The sequence below is a fragment of the Thermobia domestica genome, chromosome 10 (assembly GCF_964235325.1).
Source record: "Thermobia domestica chromosome 10, izTheDome1.hap1.1, whole genome shotgun sequence".
In the NCBI taxonomy this organism is placed as follows: domain Eukaryota; kingdom Metazoa; phylum Arthropoda; class Insecta; order Zygentoma; family Lepismatidae; genus Thermobia; species Thermobia domestica.
Window position 1 is genome coordinate 156327631 of NC_137463.1, and position 20612 is coordinate 156348242.

A 20612-nucleotide genomic window follows, 5' to 3' on the forward strand; every position below is an offset into this window, starting at 1 on the left:
AAACCTATATTCCACTCACACTCACATTCATACAGGACAATGTATACTTCAGGTTGCATTTAGTTGAATTAAACTAACCTAACTACATTTCTATAGACATTTATTACATTCCAAAAAAACTTAGTTTGACATAACAGGAAAAAGTTTGATACATGAATATATATATAATATGGTTCATAGGCATGCACAGAAATCTGTTACTTTCAACAATATCGAATAGCACATTTTTCTTTGTATATACATTAAGGGTTGGATTACGTTAAAAAAATCGACAAAACGAAAGGAGAGAGAGAGAGAGAGAGAGAGAGAGAGAGAGAGAGAGAAAGAAAGAAAAAGAAAGGTTGACATTGAACATATTTAAGATTCATTTAAGATTCAGTACGAAACGAGAACATATCAATGCAAAAGAAGAAAAAGAAAAATAATTGGTTAATCATTTTAAAAAACTTTGGTAGCGTTTTTATTGAGTCTCAATCCCAAGAGGGAAAATTTCGACAATTTTTTGAGTCCTTTTCTCACGTCGATAATAACTCCTTTATCAACTCTCTTTATGCCCTATGATTGGCATCCATGAGAGTAGTTAGTCGTTTGTCTTAACTACAGACAAAAAAATTAGTTGCTTCACATTATATATATATATATATATATATATATATATATATATATATATATATATATATATATATATATATATATTCCATTTAGTAACTTAACGCACTTGGTATGAAATTTCCAAACTTCATGAGATTTAAAATAGTGAATTTAGTTCCAAACATTGGGAACACATTTCCATTATACGATATTTTAATAGAGCTAGGTCTCTGGACCTATCCTAGGTTCTGTATTTACATGACGAAATTATTAGCCACATTCAGTTCAATTTAAGATCACTAAATTTTATTTCTGGTGTAGATCGTGGAGTCAAGAGATTCTAGTCACTGAACTGGAGAATGACAAATAGTTATGTTTCCAGCCATAGGGGAAGGATTTGGGGCACACTGTTTCATAATTTACTGATTTCGTTATGGTTTCACAAAATAACTTTAGATAGGGATTAGGGTTATTTTTACGACCTGTTACTTGTTCTATTTACATGCAACATTTAACATAGTATTAAAAATTTAATAGTTACGGACATTAATAACATATCCGTAAGGTGTTATTTATTATAAGTTACGCGGTAATACTTTACAATCACAAATAGTTGGTCAATATCGGGTGTCGAAAATCTATAGCAACATAAAACAACCAGGGTAAATACCGAGCCCTTTTCATACAAATTCGCTCATATATATATATTCATATTACTCAATATAATAAATTTTACTGCAATATCAATCTTAGTATTTCGTCGACACTTAATTTTCTACATACCCTTTTCATATTCAATAAGTATTCACATTTTCTTGGCTCAAAACAAAACCAAAACCCTGACTAAAAAATTATTTTTATTTTAATAAGGTTGCAACATTGAAATGTATATATAAACCCGATACTCAATAATAATTCAATTTACTAAGATCCGCGTATAGAGAAATGGTTGATATTATTTAATGAGTTGACACAAGAAGTGGAAATACAACAAATAGAACAGGCACGTAACTTTTCAAACTATGTAAGCATACATATATAAATGTATATACAGAGAAAGGAAAAAGTCAAGATTATTTGAAATTAGTGGGCCCAAACTACTAATACATACACACCATATAACCAATCAATAGAAAGAAACCAGAAGTCAGTAATCAATGGGTATAGTTTGTACGATCGATGAACAATAATCAAGTTTCTGGGAATCTGAAATCATAGTGTACCCTCTCGTCAGTCCCTCCCATGGTGGGTTGAGTATCGCGAAAAAACGGTAGTAAGTTGTTCTGAAATACCGGAAATACCTCCACGAATTGCATCCCTCGATGTCTCAGTCAGTACATATGATCGAAATAAGTGATATGAACATTGTATGCTTTTATGAATTTCAGAACCGGGGGGGAGGTTCAAAAAATCTTGACGTAAGAAGGAAGAAAGAGACAAGATAGAGAAAGTGGAGCCAACGAAAGAAGGAAGATTGAGGTACTACTCACTACACAGACGAGTGATCGAATTTAAATGTATAACAACTCACAGCCAAAAATGTTCACATATGCCGAAAGAGGGTGAGTTACTTAAATACGTAGCCTAGGGGGCGTCCTGCTGCCAAGGATGCAAGTCTGTCCATCAGATCCCAATCCCACAAGAGTTTGCTTGTAAGATTGAAATCTGAGCCCCATATCCGGCCCAGACCAGCAGGATAAAAGGAGAGGGGATAGGGACCAGGTAACTGCGTCCCCAATTTTGAAATCTCTAAGTAAAAAAAATATTAGATCCCTCAGAAGAACTAAGAAGGTTCAAGGACAGTAAAGAAACTAGAGTAAAAGTAATAGCTAAGATATCCCTAACTAGTAATTTGCCAAAGTAAAATATATATATATATATAAACTACATTTTGGATATGGGTGATTTCAGTGACCAAACATCACCGATGGCTACCCTGCGCAGACATGCCAAGGTCTGGGACGTCGATTAATTTCCATCATCATCTAATTAAACTTAAGAAAAGAAAAGAAAATATTTAAGAGGACTAGGGGTCGACGTCCGGGTACGCAATGAACCTAGATATTAATTTAGTAGCGGTTGATTTAATTGGGTAGCCCCATCCGAGCTATTAGCTATATGAACACTGTACGGTAAATAATGTAAGCAACGTAGAAGAAAAAAATCTCGGAGAGTCAATGAATGTTAAAGGTACAAATGACCAAACCTGTACTTTCCGATGATCACAGGATATAGCAGTTATTTTTATTAATTATCATTTCCGTAAACCTTCAAAGGTAATTCCTACATGATATTAACCCTATCTGATGAAATTCTTAAGAACCGGAGCTGTTAATATGAGATACTTAAATATGAAGTAACATACAATTCCCAACTACACACTACTATTCAATAGCAAACTCGTTTGGATGAATGTATCGGTGTAGAAGTCAAAACGCGAGAGATTTTCAGTAAACATATTCATATTCTCAATATATAATATACATTGGGCCTATCCATTTAAGTACAGGTGTCCTATCATCTCATTCATTTTATATCATAATCGTATTATTACTATATCATTACATTTACTCATTACACTATTTAACAAAGGTTTTGTTACATAAAAGGAAATACCTGTTCTTAAAGGAACTTTTTCCGCTGAATTCGAATATGCACTCGGTTTTTCTCCATCACGTACGATTTTCCCGTAACAGAGGTATTTTCGGGAAAATCCCTCAAAAATTTCCCTTTTCGTTTATTTTACACCCCAAGATCTTGTCCCCTTGCATATACTAACATAGAAATTATACCTAAGTACACTTTGATTCATATTTAACAAACCGTCCAAGTTTCGTAATAATCGCTTTATTCTTTCTAGAGAAATAAATATGTTTGTATGTATACTGTGTGTACTGTTTATTGCACCTTATAGTAATGCTTTCAGATCTCTTAAGTTGAGGTAAAACGTTTTGCTTTATTACCACAAACACATATATAAAATATAATACAATATAATTTGCAAGTGTGACAATTTACAATAAACAATAATACAAATGTACCAAAAGGTCATGAAAAGACAATCAAAATTATCACAATATATGAAACTTCCATTGGGTTACAGAAACGTACACTACTTCCTTCTTTTGTAAGAAATGTTGCATTCTCTAACAAGACCCCAACAATAGTCCCCCATCATTGAAGGATCCCATCGTCCCTGGTACCTTTTCTCCATTGCCATTATATCTTGGTGGAATCTTTCCCCCTGTTCGTCGCTGAGAGCACCTAGGTTAGCAGGAAAGAAGCTGAGGTGGGAGTGCAAAAAGTGGATTTTTAAAGACATCCTACAATCCAACTCTTTGTATTTCTGTATCATGTCCTGTACGATTTCTGTGTAACTCTCAGCTTTGTTATTGCCCAGAAAGTTGCGCACAACACACTTAAATGCTGTCCAGGCAGCTAGCTCAGCACTGTTTAACTTGCTGTCAAAGCTATCATCAAGCATTAATTTCCTAATTTGGGGACCAATAAACACTCCCGCTGAAATCTTAGCATCACTTAGGTTAGGGAACTTATGTCGCAAATACTTGAAACCTCCACCAGATGTGTCCATGGCTTTGACAAAGTTTTTCATAAGTCCTAACTTGATATGAAGTGGCGGTAGTAATATCTTATTAGGATCTACCAAAGGAGCGTATTTGACGTTGCATTCTCCAGGTACGTAATTCACTCTAGGTTCCCATTCCTTCACTTCATAATGTTTGTCATCAGCTCGGCTATCCCATAAACATAAAAAACATTGGTACTTCGTGTAACCGCACTGCAGTCCTAATAAAATACCAACTACCTTGAGATCACAACATATTTGCCAACAATGGTCCTTGTAATTTATAAGATTTAGCAAAGTTGACATGGTGTCATAGGATTCCTTAATCTTCACTGAGTGCGCAAGTGGTATAGAAGGTTTTTTATTTCCATTATGTAAAAGGACAGCTTTAAGGCTGACCTTTGACGCGTCGATAAATAACCTCCATTCTTCTGGAACGTAAGGAATTCCTAGCTCCGCCATCAACCCATTTATATCCGTACATACGCACACATTATCTTGCATTGAGAAATAGCTTGAAAATTGAACATGCCTTTCCCTGTACACTGATATGTTCGTTTCTGCATCCAATAAGTTCCACTGCTGGAGCCTTGATCCCAGAACTTCCGCCTCTTGTTTTGTCAGGTGCAAATCACGGACTAGGTCATTAAGTTCACATTGCCGGATGAAATGTGGCTCGCGAACACAGTCAGGGATGAACGTTGGATCCTTGGATGTACATGTTGATGTCGATGGTTCATCAAGGTCATGATCATCATCAGAGTCTTTTGGCCATATCTCTTCCCAGTTGGTAGGGGGCTCGGGAAGTGGAAGTTCATCCCCGTGCGGAATAGGTCTAATTGCGGATTTAACGTTGGGATAACTTATTGTGTATTTGCTTTTTTTCAGAATGTCCCTTAACTACTGTGAGACAAAAATAACAATCATCCAGATGGTTGGTGGGTTCTCTCCACATCATTGGTACAGCAAATTTCATGAACCTCCGTTTCCCTTTGGCCCATGCAAGTAAAGTGACGTAGCACGACGCACAAATTATGTTGGGTGCCCAAGTTTTGTCCTGATCTCCCACACGACATCCGAAATATATATAATATGCTAGTTTCACCGATGGCGTAATGGATCTACACTGTCCTTTAACTACAAACTGGCCACACACATAACAAAAACTATTTGGTGAGTTAACACACGAACGCCGTCCTCTTGACGCCATTGTACTGGTCACAAACTAAACTTCTGGTCTTAGTTGGGTATAATGTCGTTAAGATCAAACATGAAAGCACTCTTAGCAGCAAAGACAACTTTGAAAGTGAAGTAGTGTTAAACCACACGTCAATATAAAAATGTACAAAACTCCCTCACCAGGTGTCAAGAACACAAGAAAGAAAGAAATGCGCGGGGGGAGGGGGAAACGATACCGTAGTGGAAAATTCAGACTGCATTAGTTCATTGTTGTCAACAATGAGTCTGTATTCCATTCTTTCTTTCTTTTGCATTCTGTTACATTTGATAACAAATATTGATAACCATTTCATGAACAAAACGAAAAAACTTGGAGAATTGTATATATATGTATTAAGACATACATATACTGTACGTTTAAAAAAAATATATGTTGGAAGTACATTCTATTTTTATATACGTTTCTAATTTACAGAGAGCAATACAAGTGTGTTGTTGACTATTGTAAATATTCATTTTTATGTCTGTGTTTGTAGTAATAAAGCAAATCGTTTTTACCCCAACTCAGGAGATCTGAAAGCATTACTATCAGGTGCAATAAACAGTGCACACAGTATACATACAAATATATTTATTTCTCTAGAAAGAACAAAGCGATTTTTACAAAACTTTTAGGGTTTATTAAATATAAATCAAGGTATACTTAGGTATAATTTCTGTTACTATATGTAAGGGGACAGGAGCTAGGGGAATAAAATATCTGAAAAAGGGAAATTTTTGAGGGAATTTCCCGAAAATCCCTCTGTTACGGGAAAACTGTACGTGATGGAGAGAAACCGAGTGCATATTCGAATTCAGCGCAAAAAGTTCCTTTAAGATCAGGTGATTTTTCTCATGTAAAAAACAAAAAGTTTAAATTTGTTAACTCATTTCCATGCGAAGTAATATTTTATAGACACCCTATTACATACATTTACACGCAGGCCATACACATATTACATTATGCACTAATAAATCTATAATTGTCACAATCCGTCACGCTTAAACTACTACACGATAACATTCATCGAACCACGGACTCCTTGTTCCGAAACATCAAAATTATATTTACTTCGCAGTTTTGTAAAAAAAATTCATACGTGTATTTACTGAAAGTTAAACTCTCAACGATTATTTTATTTCTGATTTGCTGATAGAACTAAAACAACAATGAAACTCTCTACAGCAACGGGAAAAGAGAATTTAATATTGCATTTCGAAACAAACAGTAACATCATGCAGGCTTACTTCTATTAAGAAAGTATGCATTCTTGATTTCGGCGGATATTTAGGTTTCTAATTGAGGTAACGAGCTGTAATTTTCAGTATTATAAGTTCTCATGCTTTTTCATCGAAACGTATACTCATATGAACCGAAAACCATGTCCACGGGATGTAATTTAAGAATAAGGGGCCAAAATCAAACGATCTAGATCGCTAACTCATGCAATGACGTAATGTCAACAAACGACTAATTACCGAAAACGAACACGATGGCGCTGTAGTCAAGAAATAATTTACCGTGTACTGAAATATACCCTTACACTTATTAATCAGAACTCTAATATTTACTCTTGTTTGGTGTACTTCGAATTAGACAAATGGTATTAAATTAACACATAGTAAATACACTGTCCTAACAGTAAAATCACGCACTCACACAGAACTACTAACTACATACATCACTATAAGTAGTACACATAACACTACTAACTAAACAAGCACCCTTTATTATATGCATATTAAAGACAAGTATCTGATATATTAGAATTAAAACACATTATTCCCTTGTCGGTATATAAAGCTGGCTCTATTGAACTTTAGGGGGACAAAATGAGAAGGGTAACCCTAGGTCCAATTGACCTGGCCAATTATTTAAAACATGTTTACTAGAGTTTGAAGCCCTGGGGGCACCTTAACAAAATTAATTGAGGGACCTTTCCCCTGAGAGGGAAAAAGGCCCTAAAACAAACAATAACTAACCCATCCCCCCGCTAGAACTGATTCAATTCGGAAAGTGGAGAGGAGCCCTTTTAGTTAGCTTAAGCTGCCATTCTGATAGTTAACATTACAACTATGAAACCTACTGTGTATATGCACTTACTGATTAATAAAAAAATCACATTTACCAAATACACGAACGAAACACACAAAACAGGCCGTATTTTCCCTAACCCCTAATTGAACTCGTTGGTTTGAAAGAAAAGGAAAATAAAATCACGCTCCCATTCTGTTGTACTATCTTGGCAGCAACATGGTGTCCTGTCAACCGGAATTTGATATTTCTCCTTGGTTTTACAGTTCTTTCAACAAAAGTATAAGTTTGTAGGCTCCTAAATGATCATACGGCGTTTACTATGACATTTAATCTAATTTTTACCTGGTTTTCACTCGAGATTTAAGTCCTTACCAGCAAATATGTGGCTGTCGATGTCACAAGCTATGCTTGCGGAGGTGTTTTCGGTGAGAAATGATAACATTGCGCCGAAAACGACAGGGATAGGAGGAAACGACAGGGATTTCCTCCAATCAGGGGGAAATCTTTCAGCTGCGGAAATTACAAAGCAAATAGAACTTGGTGAAATCCAGATATAACCGGATCTGAAAGTGACTATGGACTAGTGAGAGGGGGTGAGGGAAGTTTTAGTTACCTGGCCAAATTCTACATTGGTCTGAAATTAAGAAAATTTATATTCAATGGCGGAACTATGTTTCGGTATGACGTCAGAATGGTAAACCTTATAACTATTCAACTTGTATATGCGAAAATGGAATTTACAATTAATCAAAATATAAATAAATACTATGTTATTCCGTGAAAATATGATTCCTAATGAGACCTTTCGATTCATTACATTTAATTTGAAGTAAAGAGGATAAATACAACGTGTAATTAAACCGAAATCGAATTTTAAAAAATTTCACTAGGTATAGGGTGAGAAAAAAATAGTTGCCATTACTTTCAACTGTAATGGTACATTACACAGACAGCTGATCCATGGAAGAATCATTGATAATAATAATAATAATAAATAACAGAAACTCGACAAATATCTTTGCAAATAATAGGAAAAAGTTTGCGTCACACTATTCACTTTGCTGGACACACCAATGTGCCGCGTTATACCAATTGTGGCACACTGGAATATAGGGTATGGCTTTTTAATTTTTCCCAACTATTTCAAATGCTTCAGTGGATCTATAATGGATCTTCAAAGATATAAGAGAGTGAATTTAGTCTTCTTACCCTTTGATTTAGAAATAAGGTTCGCGAGAATTTCATTAAAAAAATAATATAACCAGAATTTTATATAGCAGTTTGTTTTATTCGTAATTACATACTTCCTGCAACTGTTTTTTTTAATTGAAATTATTTGAAATGAAATATTTAAGTTTTACATCCTACGTTTATGCCGGCTAGACTAAAGGAGAAGGTGATGATGAGAATGAATGAAATGGTCGAATGAAGAAAGTGGAAGAAAACGGGAGAATTCCGAGAAAACCTACGCACACGGTGTTTGTCCAGCACAAGGTTCATTTGGCGTGAGCAGGGATCGAACCAAGGACTTCGTGCACCAGAGATGAACGCTCTACCACTGAAACACCGCGGCCTCTGAAATTATTTAACCATTTCACTGTGGAAGGCGACGGAAAAAAATTTCCCTAACCTGCGAATGTCGATTATAGTCGACGTGTTAAAATTTGTCTGTATCTTGGTTTTGTCGATTGTAGTCGCCAAAGGTTTTCTGTGTGATTTCTATTGTTTATCGAAAACAATAGAACACAAACAAAAATGAACGGTACAACTTTGGCGACTACTCTCGACAAAGCCAAGATACGGACAAACAAATTTTAACACGTTGACTATAGTCGACATTCGCATGTTAAGGAAATTTGGTTCTGTCGACAAAAGTCGACTTCCTCTGTGAAAGGGTTAAAGGAGAAAGGGACTACTTTGTGAAAACTTGATAACGAACACATTTGTTAAAAAATACCAGCTTTTCGTGAAATATTGCTTATAGACAAGGACGGTTAATCGGCTTTTGGGGACCTGGAGCCGACTATTTTAAGGTAGCCCTATGTTACGAATGGTTCCAGCGCATAAATTTTCTTTGCTGCCTTCCACAGCCTCATATTCTTATCGAACCACCGAGAACTATGCTGTAATATTTTAATGTGCTCCAAGTTTACAATAATTAGTTTAGTTACATTCTATATTAACAGTTAAATACTGTTGGTGGAAAGGCTTAAATGTAGCGATACCGCGAGCGTAACGAGCCGAAAGAAATTTAGCGTAGGTCTCAAGCCTATAATATAATAAGTTGATTGCTATATTTTAGTATTAAAAAGAGGGATTTTATGGGTCCCCCTGAGCTTGGGGTCCCGGAGCCTAGGCTCCATGGGCTCCGCCCTTAATCCGCTAATGCTTATAGATTCAAGGGTCCGGGCCGGGTCCGGGCTAAAACTTCCGGCCTGTGCAGACGTCTATCCCCTGTGTATATGCTATCTTTGAAAATACAGTAGAGTTTCGCTTAACCAACATAAAACAGGCAGCAGAACGCCGGAATTTATGGATGTGTTAAGAAAAACCTATTAAAAGTCAAACTATGATATAATTTTACATATTACGCATCTAATAATCATGTATTGTAAGAAATAAATATAAGGCATTGAATCAAGGACGTATCGAGCGTGAGGTCCTGGAAACTGTCCCCTTCCAAACTCAAGCACTTTTTAATAAATCTTTTTCCCTTTTGATGTTCTTTTATATCAGATTACTTTGAGGCAGTGTTCAAACATTTTTCCCTTTTGAGGTTCTTTTGTATCAGATTACTTTGAGGCAGTGTCTAAACTGTGGGCAATACTTTGTTGTTATCATTCTAAGAACATACCGTAATGCCATTGATACTAGGTGGAATTTGTATACTACATACAAATGTATATTTACATATTATTTGCATACCTACTTTTTCGCTAATTTGTCTATTTGCTAATGATCTTGATTTACATATCTATATTTTATTTATATTTATATGCATTTAAATAAAGTGTTAGTTGTGAAAGCAATATTCTAGATTTAGGTAATTTATGTATGTGTAGTTTTGTCTATGTATATATGGTAATTTGTGAAGGATATAAATGTCATTGCTTTATTAATCATGAATTTTAACCGCAGTATAGATTCAATATTAGAGAGTTACGTTAATTATTAATTATTATATTAAAACTTGTATGAAGCTTCAGACCCTCTCAGAAAGCACAGCATAGGAGCTTGGTAGAAAAAAAGCAGAGTTTTAAAGACATAGTCTTTGTCTTCTACGGGAACAGTACTCCTGTATTGAAACAGATGGACCAGAGTTGCTATCTGTAAAAAGCCACTTGTAGGTTCTTGTTGCTGAATCATGATACAGCAAGCAATAGAGAAAATATGGTTGACAATTTTGCTATAGGAGGATACATTGGAACGAGGAGTCTCAATGTCGCATGCATCTATTGTTAAAAGAGTACTACAAAAATTTGGGGATACATTTGAAAACCCTGAAAACAATGAGGTGTTATTTCTGAACTAACTGTCCAGTTTTCGCAAGTTGATAGGCAGAAGCGTCTGTTGACAACAATTTTAACCGCCAGCAAAAGCGGACCTAGAATTTTGAACAACAAGTCTGTTGTGTATGAAAGTTGAGAGAGGGAGCTATTACTCCTAGAAGCCTTCACCCCTGTTTTATAAATAAGCTTCCACAAGTAATTCTTTATAGATGTAAAAATTTTCTTGAAATTCTCGTTATCGTAACATGTAGTTTAAGTTAGGTCGTATCTTGTCGTTTATTTAGATTTTAAAATGAAAAGGCTTATTACAATGAGTGGCAGTGACTCCGACAGTCCTCTATGGGGAGGAAACATGTTACTGGTAATAGCAGGGGAGACTTCCTCCCTTAGCAGAAGGTGTCCTGGGTGGAAAACGGACACTGAATACTTAAATTCATTAATATTCTGTTAACTACGAATTGACAGCACTCTATCTCGTAACCAGGTGTATATATATGTATATAGTTGATTTTATTAATGTGTTTCATGTAACCTAATGTTTAGATTGCATTTAAACAACGAAAAACTCTCGAAATCACAAATTGAAGAACCCCTCATGCAGATAGGAAACTTTTCAAATACCCCAACTAGGAGGCAGCACAGGACGGAACCTGGAGAGAGAGGGAGACTACAAGAATTTTTAAGTTGTGTACATACTGTTTTATACTAATTTCAGTGTTAAACTACAAGTATATGCAGAATATTATATATCATTGGAAAACAAACTTTTGAGAAGACAGTGCAAGTGCTGAAATTCAAATCAAAACTCACATTTAAGTGTTATTAACATTGAAAGGAACAAAAGTGTTGTAATTAGGTATGAAGGTGGTTGAAAATCCCTCTCACCGCAACTCTCCCGTCATAAGAATTAACGGAGCTTAGGGACGAGCCCAAGAACTTCCAACAACAAGAGGTTGTCTTAAAAGACAATGACCGGGGAGGAAGTTGGTTATTCCTATTCAGTTATTCAGTGTTTCGGTGATTCGGTTATTGGTGTTTCGATTATTCAGGTTTGGAACGCGAAGTGCGGTCTACCAATTGTGCCGGTGTTAACAGCCATTATGTGCTGTGCCCAAGTTCAAGCTGTGGCTAGTGATTAATTTTGTTTTATATAAAGTTTTATTTATTTATTTATTTATTTATGTCCGTGTTGGTGACATGAGTGTCAGAACATTTCCAACCGACGTATTCAGGCAAAAGTCTTAGTGAAGTACCAGTACAGTTCATTTTGGAAAATTCCAAGAAACTGCGGTCCCAAAATGACAGAACGTTACTAGTAGGTGGTCAACACCTAGGACATTTACGTCTGTACCGCAGTTCGCAGAAGAAGAAGGAAAGTGTCATCTTCCTTTGCACTATAAAGGATGATGAAGTTAGATAGCCGTAATTTATCCAATTAACCAGGCTGGATCGCGTTAGCTAGGGTAACACTCGACTCGGAAAACGGCACAAACGAGATGTCCGCAAAACTTCAAAGTATGGGAAAAGTTAATAATTACCAAAACTAATAGTCTCTTGCTGCAAGAATGACTTCTTATCGCAGCAAGACGACTAAGTTGCAGCTAGAGAACGTCTTTGGGAGTTTCGAGACATCTGTCTACTATTAACTGGCCGCATCTCGTTAACGGGAAGAAACGAGACCTCCGTGGAACCCTTGAACATGGAATCATCGTAGGAACAGCGAGGGAACAGGTAGAACCAGAATCTGAAGCAGTAAAAATAAAATTACGTGCACGAACACTTTCGAAAAGAAAAGGCCTATAATATTTATACGAGTTAAAAAGTTTAAACTTCAAAAATATAAAATATCTTTTAAACATAGTGTATTGCATATTTTCGTGTGTGTGAGGAGTGCGTTAAAGCTATCCATTCAGCCATATCATTTATAGTAAAACTCTTCTTCTTTCTTCCCCCTTTTTCCCCCTTCTCAAATTAAAGAACACTTTTTAATGGAATTACAATCTCGATTCCGTTCTGTTTATAACGTTAATGTATTAGAACGATACACTCATTGCCATTTGATACTTTTGTTATGTGATATACGTAGCAGACAGTTTTACTTACATGTGCTTCAAAAATATTTTTTGATTTCGTTTGTGTGACAATGCAGTTTGTTTAAAGTAAAACGATTCATAAATGAAAAGTAAGGAAAAGTTTAAGAAAAATATAGAACTGTTGCATTATATTATTATTATTATTATTATTATTATTATTATTATTATTATTATTATTATTATTATTATTATTATTATTATTATTATTATTATTGAAACATTAAAATTACGTGCTTACGAGGATTTGTGTTGCGCGCCCTCCGAAAACAAAACCTAGATACGTACCTCCACTGAAAGATAGACGTATGAGTCATGGTGTAGACGGGTGTGATAGCGATAGAGATTGGAGCAATTTCAACTAAACTTGGTACACACATGATATACAACATGGGAAAAAGTGTTGTGGAGTAACTCTACTAGGGATGGGGAAGAAAGAGGTGATAAGTATAAATAACCTCGCAGTTAAGTCCAAATTTAGTTTCCACTGGTATGGTGGGTGAGAAGGGGTAAATAATAAAATGGTCGAAATAATCGAGAATTGTGTTCAATCCATAGGTTTCGAGGTTGACCAGTTTGAAATAACTTATCAACCTCAAGCTGGGCCAGTTTGATTAAAGTTCGCATTCTGTGGAGGTAGGGTGTTTCAAAATGTATGCCAAAAGTGGAGTATCTTATGAATTACAGTCTCATTGAAATATGTATCCTAAGAGTCAGTGGATAGAAATATTTCCCATAAACATATCTTCTGCGTGCGAAGAACGGGCATTTTTCTAGTATACATATTAAATATTTCTTTTCCAAAAAAAAAAAAGAAAGAAAAGAAAGAAAGAAAGAAAGAAAGAAAAGGGAAAAAGAAAAGGGAAAAAGAAAAAGAAAGAAAAGCTATAGAACGTTCTTTCACCTTTCAAACACGGTCTTGGCATATAAACATACAAGCGATCATTTCGCTGAGAACAAGTGTGGTGCATAAATACTACTTTCAGATGGATAATTTGGGTGTGATTTACAAGTGCGCCGATTTCTCCGTAAATTTGGGAGGGGGGGGGGCATTCAGATGCAGAAGGTATATATGTAAGGACTTTAAGACAAACTGCCTTCAAATTAGGCAAAATATCGTATATTCATAAATACAATAGGAGGCCCCGGGGCCCCCGGCCCCCCAAAATCGGTGCCCTTGGTAATTTATAAGATTCATGTCGTCTTTAATTTGTCAGGTAAGTCGGTCGGCTTAAGAGTTATAATGTATATTTTGATGTTAAATAAGTATGTCCAACGTACTCACTCATAGTTATACTACTTTCGATAGAATTACACTTTATTCAATACACAAATCCAGTGGCGAAGCGTGCCGTGAGAAATTGGGTAGAAACATAACACTGTACACATTATATATATATATATATATATATATATATATATATATATATATATATATATATATATATATATATATATATATATATATATACATTCCCATCTGTATCATTTCCACAGAGGGTGTAGGGGGAGTAATGTCCCTCATTTCTTGCAAATGTGGTACCATTCGGGAAATTTAGATTTGGAGGAATAAAAAATATTTTATACTCAAAGAAAAAGAGTAAACATATATAGCAAACGATATTGAAAACTCAACACATATAATATCTATGAATTATCTGGCATCATTTGCGACAGCTATCATAGGACGAATCAAGCAAACACTTGAGCCTCCGCACTTCAGAGTACTACTCTTGATTTATTTAAATATCTATGACCAAGTACGTCATTTAATAAAGTTACAAAGTCCTAATCAATCCGATTACAGTTCCATAAACAGCTCATCTGCAGGACATCACATCATGCACCTTGAATAAAAATATTTACATTATTCCCTAAATCAGTGTCGGCTTTCCGACTAGATAAATATACTAAACTTTCTAGGGCCGCAAGAGAAAGAATCCGACAATTTCATACATTTTCATTATGGGAGGCTTATTACGAGGTGGTGTAGTGGAGGGTCTCCGGCCAGAAATTGCCTAGGGGCTGCAAGATACTTAAATCTGCAAATAACCTTATCTACGTATAGAAAATATATTCAGTATGAGTCCCGTTGCCCTTAAATTTATCCTGTAGTGTTCTTGTAGGTAAATGGATAGGGTTGTAAAATTCAAATCTTATTTTCTGATCAGCCCTGCGCAACCGACACCTTTTCGCAAAGATATAGCGACGCAAAACAAAAACACGAAATTTTATTTTTCAATACTAGCTCAGGTTGTTTTGGTGTGAGGGAATAAAGGAGGGAAATCTCGTTTACAAGCACCAAAGTTGGATGAAAATTATTTTATCGTAAGCTATTAAAATCCATTCAGTGACTTTCTGCAACAGCAAGAATAGTTTCTTTAAATGAATTGCTAACGAAATAGTCGAAATCGCTTTCTCCACTGATATAACGGTTAGCGCGTACGCCTTTGATCCCGGGTTCTATTTCCATTACTTTAGCTTCATGCCTTATATAGGCTCATTGCTTAAAAACGACTCTAAACTACGAAGAAATTTTCGAAGCATAGCGATTTCATAATACATTCAGAATTGCCCGCTTGAATTTTTCCAAGAGAGGCAAAATACATGAAAAAATGAAATGAAATTCTTTGAGTTTTACGTCCCTCGGTTATGCCGGTTAGGCTAAAGGAGACGGTGATGATGAGTGATGAATGAAATGGTGGAATGAAGAAAGTGGGAGGAAACGGGAGAACCCCGAGAAAACCCACGCACACGGTGTTTGTCCACCACAAAGTTCACTTGGCGGGGGCTGGCAAAATACATGAAGTCGCTAATGTACATACTGTGATGCACGTCATACTTCATGTAGAACAATTATTATGGCGGACATTGCATAAATTCATTAACTACAGTAAACAAATTAAACACTGTAGTGGATATGGAAATATAATGTGTTTTGGCATGTATATCGAAAAACCGCTTTCAAAAATTCAGAGGCAATAATTACCCTTTTTTGTCCCCTGCTGCGGGCGCCCACGAATACAGGGTAATGTAAACATTTACACACAGAGATGAAAAAACTTGCCATAATCAACTGACTTCTACCTATCACTCTCGCGAAATATACAATAGGGATAGAATTGCCAATGCAAAATCTGAACTTTCCAGTAGTCTTTTCCTACGATGTTAGACACAAAACATCAAAATGGGTTTTAAAATTCGTATTCCAATGCACGTTATAACAATTAAACATTTTATAGAGGAAACTCGGAAGATGATTAAAAATAAACAAAAACAACAAGAAACTAGCGGTGTTTCTGCACTTACAAATCTACTTTGAAATAAACTAGACTCACAACACTGTAACAGACCGAATGCCAACCGTCTTTCGAAGAATTCTATACAGCCAGTGTTTCTGCTAGACACTGGTAATTCTACCTACTTACATGAAAGCAGGTTTTTAAAAAGAATCTAGTTTCAACGTAAAAAAAAAAAAAAAAAAAAAAAGATAAAAAGAAATTATAGGAAATTTAAGTCATAAATAGACCTAAAGTTAATGGATATAAAATTCTAAAGGGTAGATACTGTCTACCTTGTCTCTCCTCAAGCCTCGCTATTGCACAATCCTTTTTATGTTATGCACATATCATCAAAATGTTGCACATATTGATATATTTTAAATTATTTCACTGTCTGCTCCTCAGCGAGGCGAATGTTCTTTACCATATACTTCTAACCCAAACTTCTCAGAGCCTTACAAACAGGTTAAGAACGCACATATAAGATATACATGACATTTTCTGAACAACAGCCGTGTGCACAAGATAAGATACTAGTTATATTCAGTTATAACGTACATCATTAGTATCTTCATAGTTTATTTAATAGTTTTCAAAACAGTTTTTCCAAGGCTACTAACTGTGAGGATCTCAGAGGGAATTCATTTCCTAATGACCTGTTTGTGCACTTTTTTAATCTGATAAGATGAGATAAAAATGTAAGTAAGAATAACTTTTAAAATTTACGTTTCGGACAAAAGAAAACAATGAAAATGGATACATTACACAGGTAATATCACTACCATGATCTGGTATGTCTGCTAAATAAACGGCAGTTCAAATCTAACTCCATCATAACTGAAAGTAACAATGTTATATGAACATTAGACCAGTGATTCCCAACCTTGTTCACTTAGCGTCCCTTTCATAAACTTTACACACTTCACACTTCATAAACACATATCCCTCCCCGTCTTTTCCTCGTTGATCATACATGGTCTCGCTGATCCCATCTGCGACTTCAGATACAGCTTTGAATTCTCAAATCTTCAATAATAATAATAATAATAATAATAATAATAATAATAATAATAATAATAATAATAATAATAACCTCACGAGTTTACATTTGTTTCCAGTAAGAATTCTGTATACCATTCTAGTGCATTATTATTATTATTATTATTATTATTATTATTATTATTATTATTATTATTATTATTATTATTATTATTATTATTATTATTAAATTTAGTCTTTATGAAACCACAGTTCTTACTGAATAGTTATTTTGCATTTGTACGATATTTAATTTAACATCTCTTTGTTCCAACAGTTATAATATTTTTGTAAGTTGATTAACCATTTTAAAAATTGTAATGTAGCATGCATATTTGCTGCTTGTAAATCGGTTACGAATTGGTTAAATGTCACCTTTGATTCTTTTTTAGTACTTTCAAATACACCGAAAACCCATTCAACAATTTAAAAAACGTAATTGTTAACCAACTGTTCTAAAACCGAAAGGTTGCGGATAATGTCGAATGAGTCCAGAGTAGTATTTAGTTTTTATTTTCGGCACTATTCGTAACAATTAATATACGGAAATCCTACATTATTTAGTTTGACGCTGATTAGTGATCGATTGATAACAGATTCTTTCTTTCTTGTTTAACAGTGTCGCAATCGTGCTTCTGAATAATAACGCAGACTGTCTACATCTGCAGTATTGGAACCATTTACCAACTATTGTTCGTTTATTAATTTTTCAAGCCGGTGTTGTGATTATTGTATTGACTTTGTGTTTTCTCGTTTGTGTCAGTATGTGTGTGAAATATAATGGCAGCTTCTGGTTCAAAGAGAAGATTATATAATGGGAAGATTACATTAGGTATGATTTTACGTTCATCGAAAAACAAATTCAACTACCATGGTGTGTTGTGTGCTATGCTGTCCTTAGCAATGATGCTCTCCGCCCAGCCCAACTGGAACAACATTTGTCAACAGCTCATCCAGTCCTCGAAGACAAGTCTATTTTTTTTTTTTTTTTTTTTTTTTTTTTTTATTGTGAAAAATCTCGCTGAAATGTATAAAGTTGGACTCCTCTGGAACCTTTCAAGAGCAAAATGAAAAGGTGGTGGAAGCATTATATGAACTTTCTATTCTAATATCAAAAGACAAAAAAAAAAAAAAAAAAAAAATCATGCTATTGATGAGACTTTCATCAAACCTTGCATACTTTCGGCAATCAGAATTGTACTTGGGGAAGAAAGAGAAAATAACAAAACATCGCTTTCAGACAATATTGTGAAACTTAGAATTAATAAAATGACCTTGGAATTAAAAGGTCTGGTAGTTGAATAGATTTTTTTAAAAATCTCCATTTTCTGTTCTGCAGTGTGATAATTCTACGAGCATACCTCAGTGTTGTCATTTAATAATGTACTGTAGGTTCGTAAATGAAAAGAAATCTTGTTGGAGACATTATCCAAAGGTTCTAATGTTTATATATATTTTTAAATGTTTTGTCTTGGAACAGAGTTGTGGGAATATGTACCGTTGGAACTCCAGCAATGCTAGGTCCACGATCTGGGTTTATAAAGCTGACTAAAGACAGAAATTCTACAATTATTCCTTTGCACTGCTTAATTCGCACGTAAGCCTTAGCTGCAAAATTTTTACCAGATAACCTGAGGCAGGAATTATCGTTGGCTATCAAAGATGTTAGTTTTTTAAACTCAAGTGCTCTAAATACTCGGCTCTTTGATACTTTGTGTGATGACCTCAGTGTTGAACATAAAACATTACTTTTCCATACGAAGTTCGTTGGTTGTCGAAAGGTAATACGTTAAGAGGCTGTATGAGTTTAAGCCAGATGTGGAAATATTTCTCCTAAGTGTCGGAAAAGATTAATTTTATACCTCTTTTACTGAAGACATAATCTCAAACTCCAAGGTAGAAACACGAACATACTAATTTCTTATGACGTGATAAGAGCTTTCATGGAAAGATCTTACCATGAAAACGCCATCTGAATTATTCTAAGCCCAACTTTTCATCTTTTCCTCGATTAAATGAATTTCTTGACAATAGTCTGATTTAACCGTATGGAGAGACAATATCAACTCACACCTAGACTCAGTCCATGATAAATTCAAGCGTGAAGACTGGAGTGCAAATTAGCAAGAACACCTTACACTTATGATGTGGATTTACTTCCATATGAAATTCAGAAGGAAGCAATTGAATTGAAGTGCGATTCAGGTCCCAAAGAACTGTTTCAGTCAATGTTTTTGGAAGAATTTTTGGTTTGTTTCATGCCTGTTCACCCAAGAGTAGCAAAAGAAGCCTTAAAAGTTCTTGTTTAGTTCTCGACAACTTGCCTCTGTGAATCAGGATTTTCGACGTTGACCCCAATAAAAATCAAAGTACCGCAACCGTTCGGAAATGGAAAGTGATTTCAAGTATGCCTTGTTGAACTTATCACCGAATATCAAGAAACTTGTGAAGGAAGAACAATATCAACAATCACACTGAGCTTTTCCTTTTCCCTTACTGGATAAGTTTTTGAACTCCATCTTATACACTGTAATAGCATTTTGTACTCATTTTTTATAATTTCGTAACTATATATATATATATATATATATATATATATATATATATATATATATATATATATATATATATATATATATATATATATATATATATATGCATATAATGATTTAGTGGTTTTAGCTTACGATCCCTTTCTCGTTTTTCACATCTCCCAGAGGGGAGTTTGCCAGGTTGGGAATCACTGCATGAGACAAATTCAGTTTCCTTAGCATTTGAATAAAGTTAAGAGTGAATGCGTCAATTGTGGCTCCTCCGGTAAGCGCGCCACTGTTTTTGAAGGTAAGAAAACTACGCTCAATTATTCTAGCGAGACTTTTTAGTATAACTTTTAGTTATTAGTCAAAAACAGAAATTTATGTCTTACTTAATGAGGCATTAGAAAAAGACATTTACGATTTTCGAAAACAAGTTTTGGTTCCAACGTTTGAAACTATTTTTCTTCTGAACGTAGAGTATATGCAGATGACAAGCAAGTACTTTAGTATATGATGTCTATCTTGTTTCTACATGTAGGTAATTTTAATCTGTTATGAACTTCTTTTCTACAATTGAATTTTGTTTATGATTGGATGATGATCGTACCAAGGAATATACGAATTGATGTACCAAGGGACAATATTTTCAATATAATGGACACTAAGTATTGTTGTAATTATTGAATGAATATAACTAGTTTTGAACCCAAAATGTCTAGCTCCA

The 20612-nt window shown here is 34.8% G+C and overlaps 1 protein-coding gene across 5 annotated transcripts in view; it reads right to left on the reverse strand.

Moving 5' to 3' along the window:
* The window catches only part of LOC145662786 (Ig-like and fibronectin type-III domain-containing protein 2), a 1216055-nt gene that overhangs the window by 1077242 nt on the left and 118201 nt on the right, over positions 1-20612 (reverse strand). The window contains exon 1 of one of the 5 annotated variants that reach the window (XM_081728667.1): positions 16607-16743. The exons of 3 other annotated variants lie outside the window; for them this stretch is intronic. The gene's annotated coding sequence lies outside the window, so the exon portion shown is untranslated. Of the gene's footprint in view, positions 1-16606; positions 16744-20612 lie in introns of those variants that run through there. One more of the 5 variants, XM_081728666.1, reaches the window with a different exon arrangement.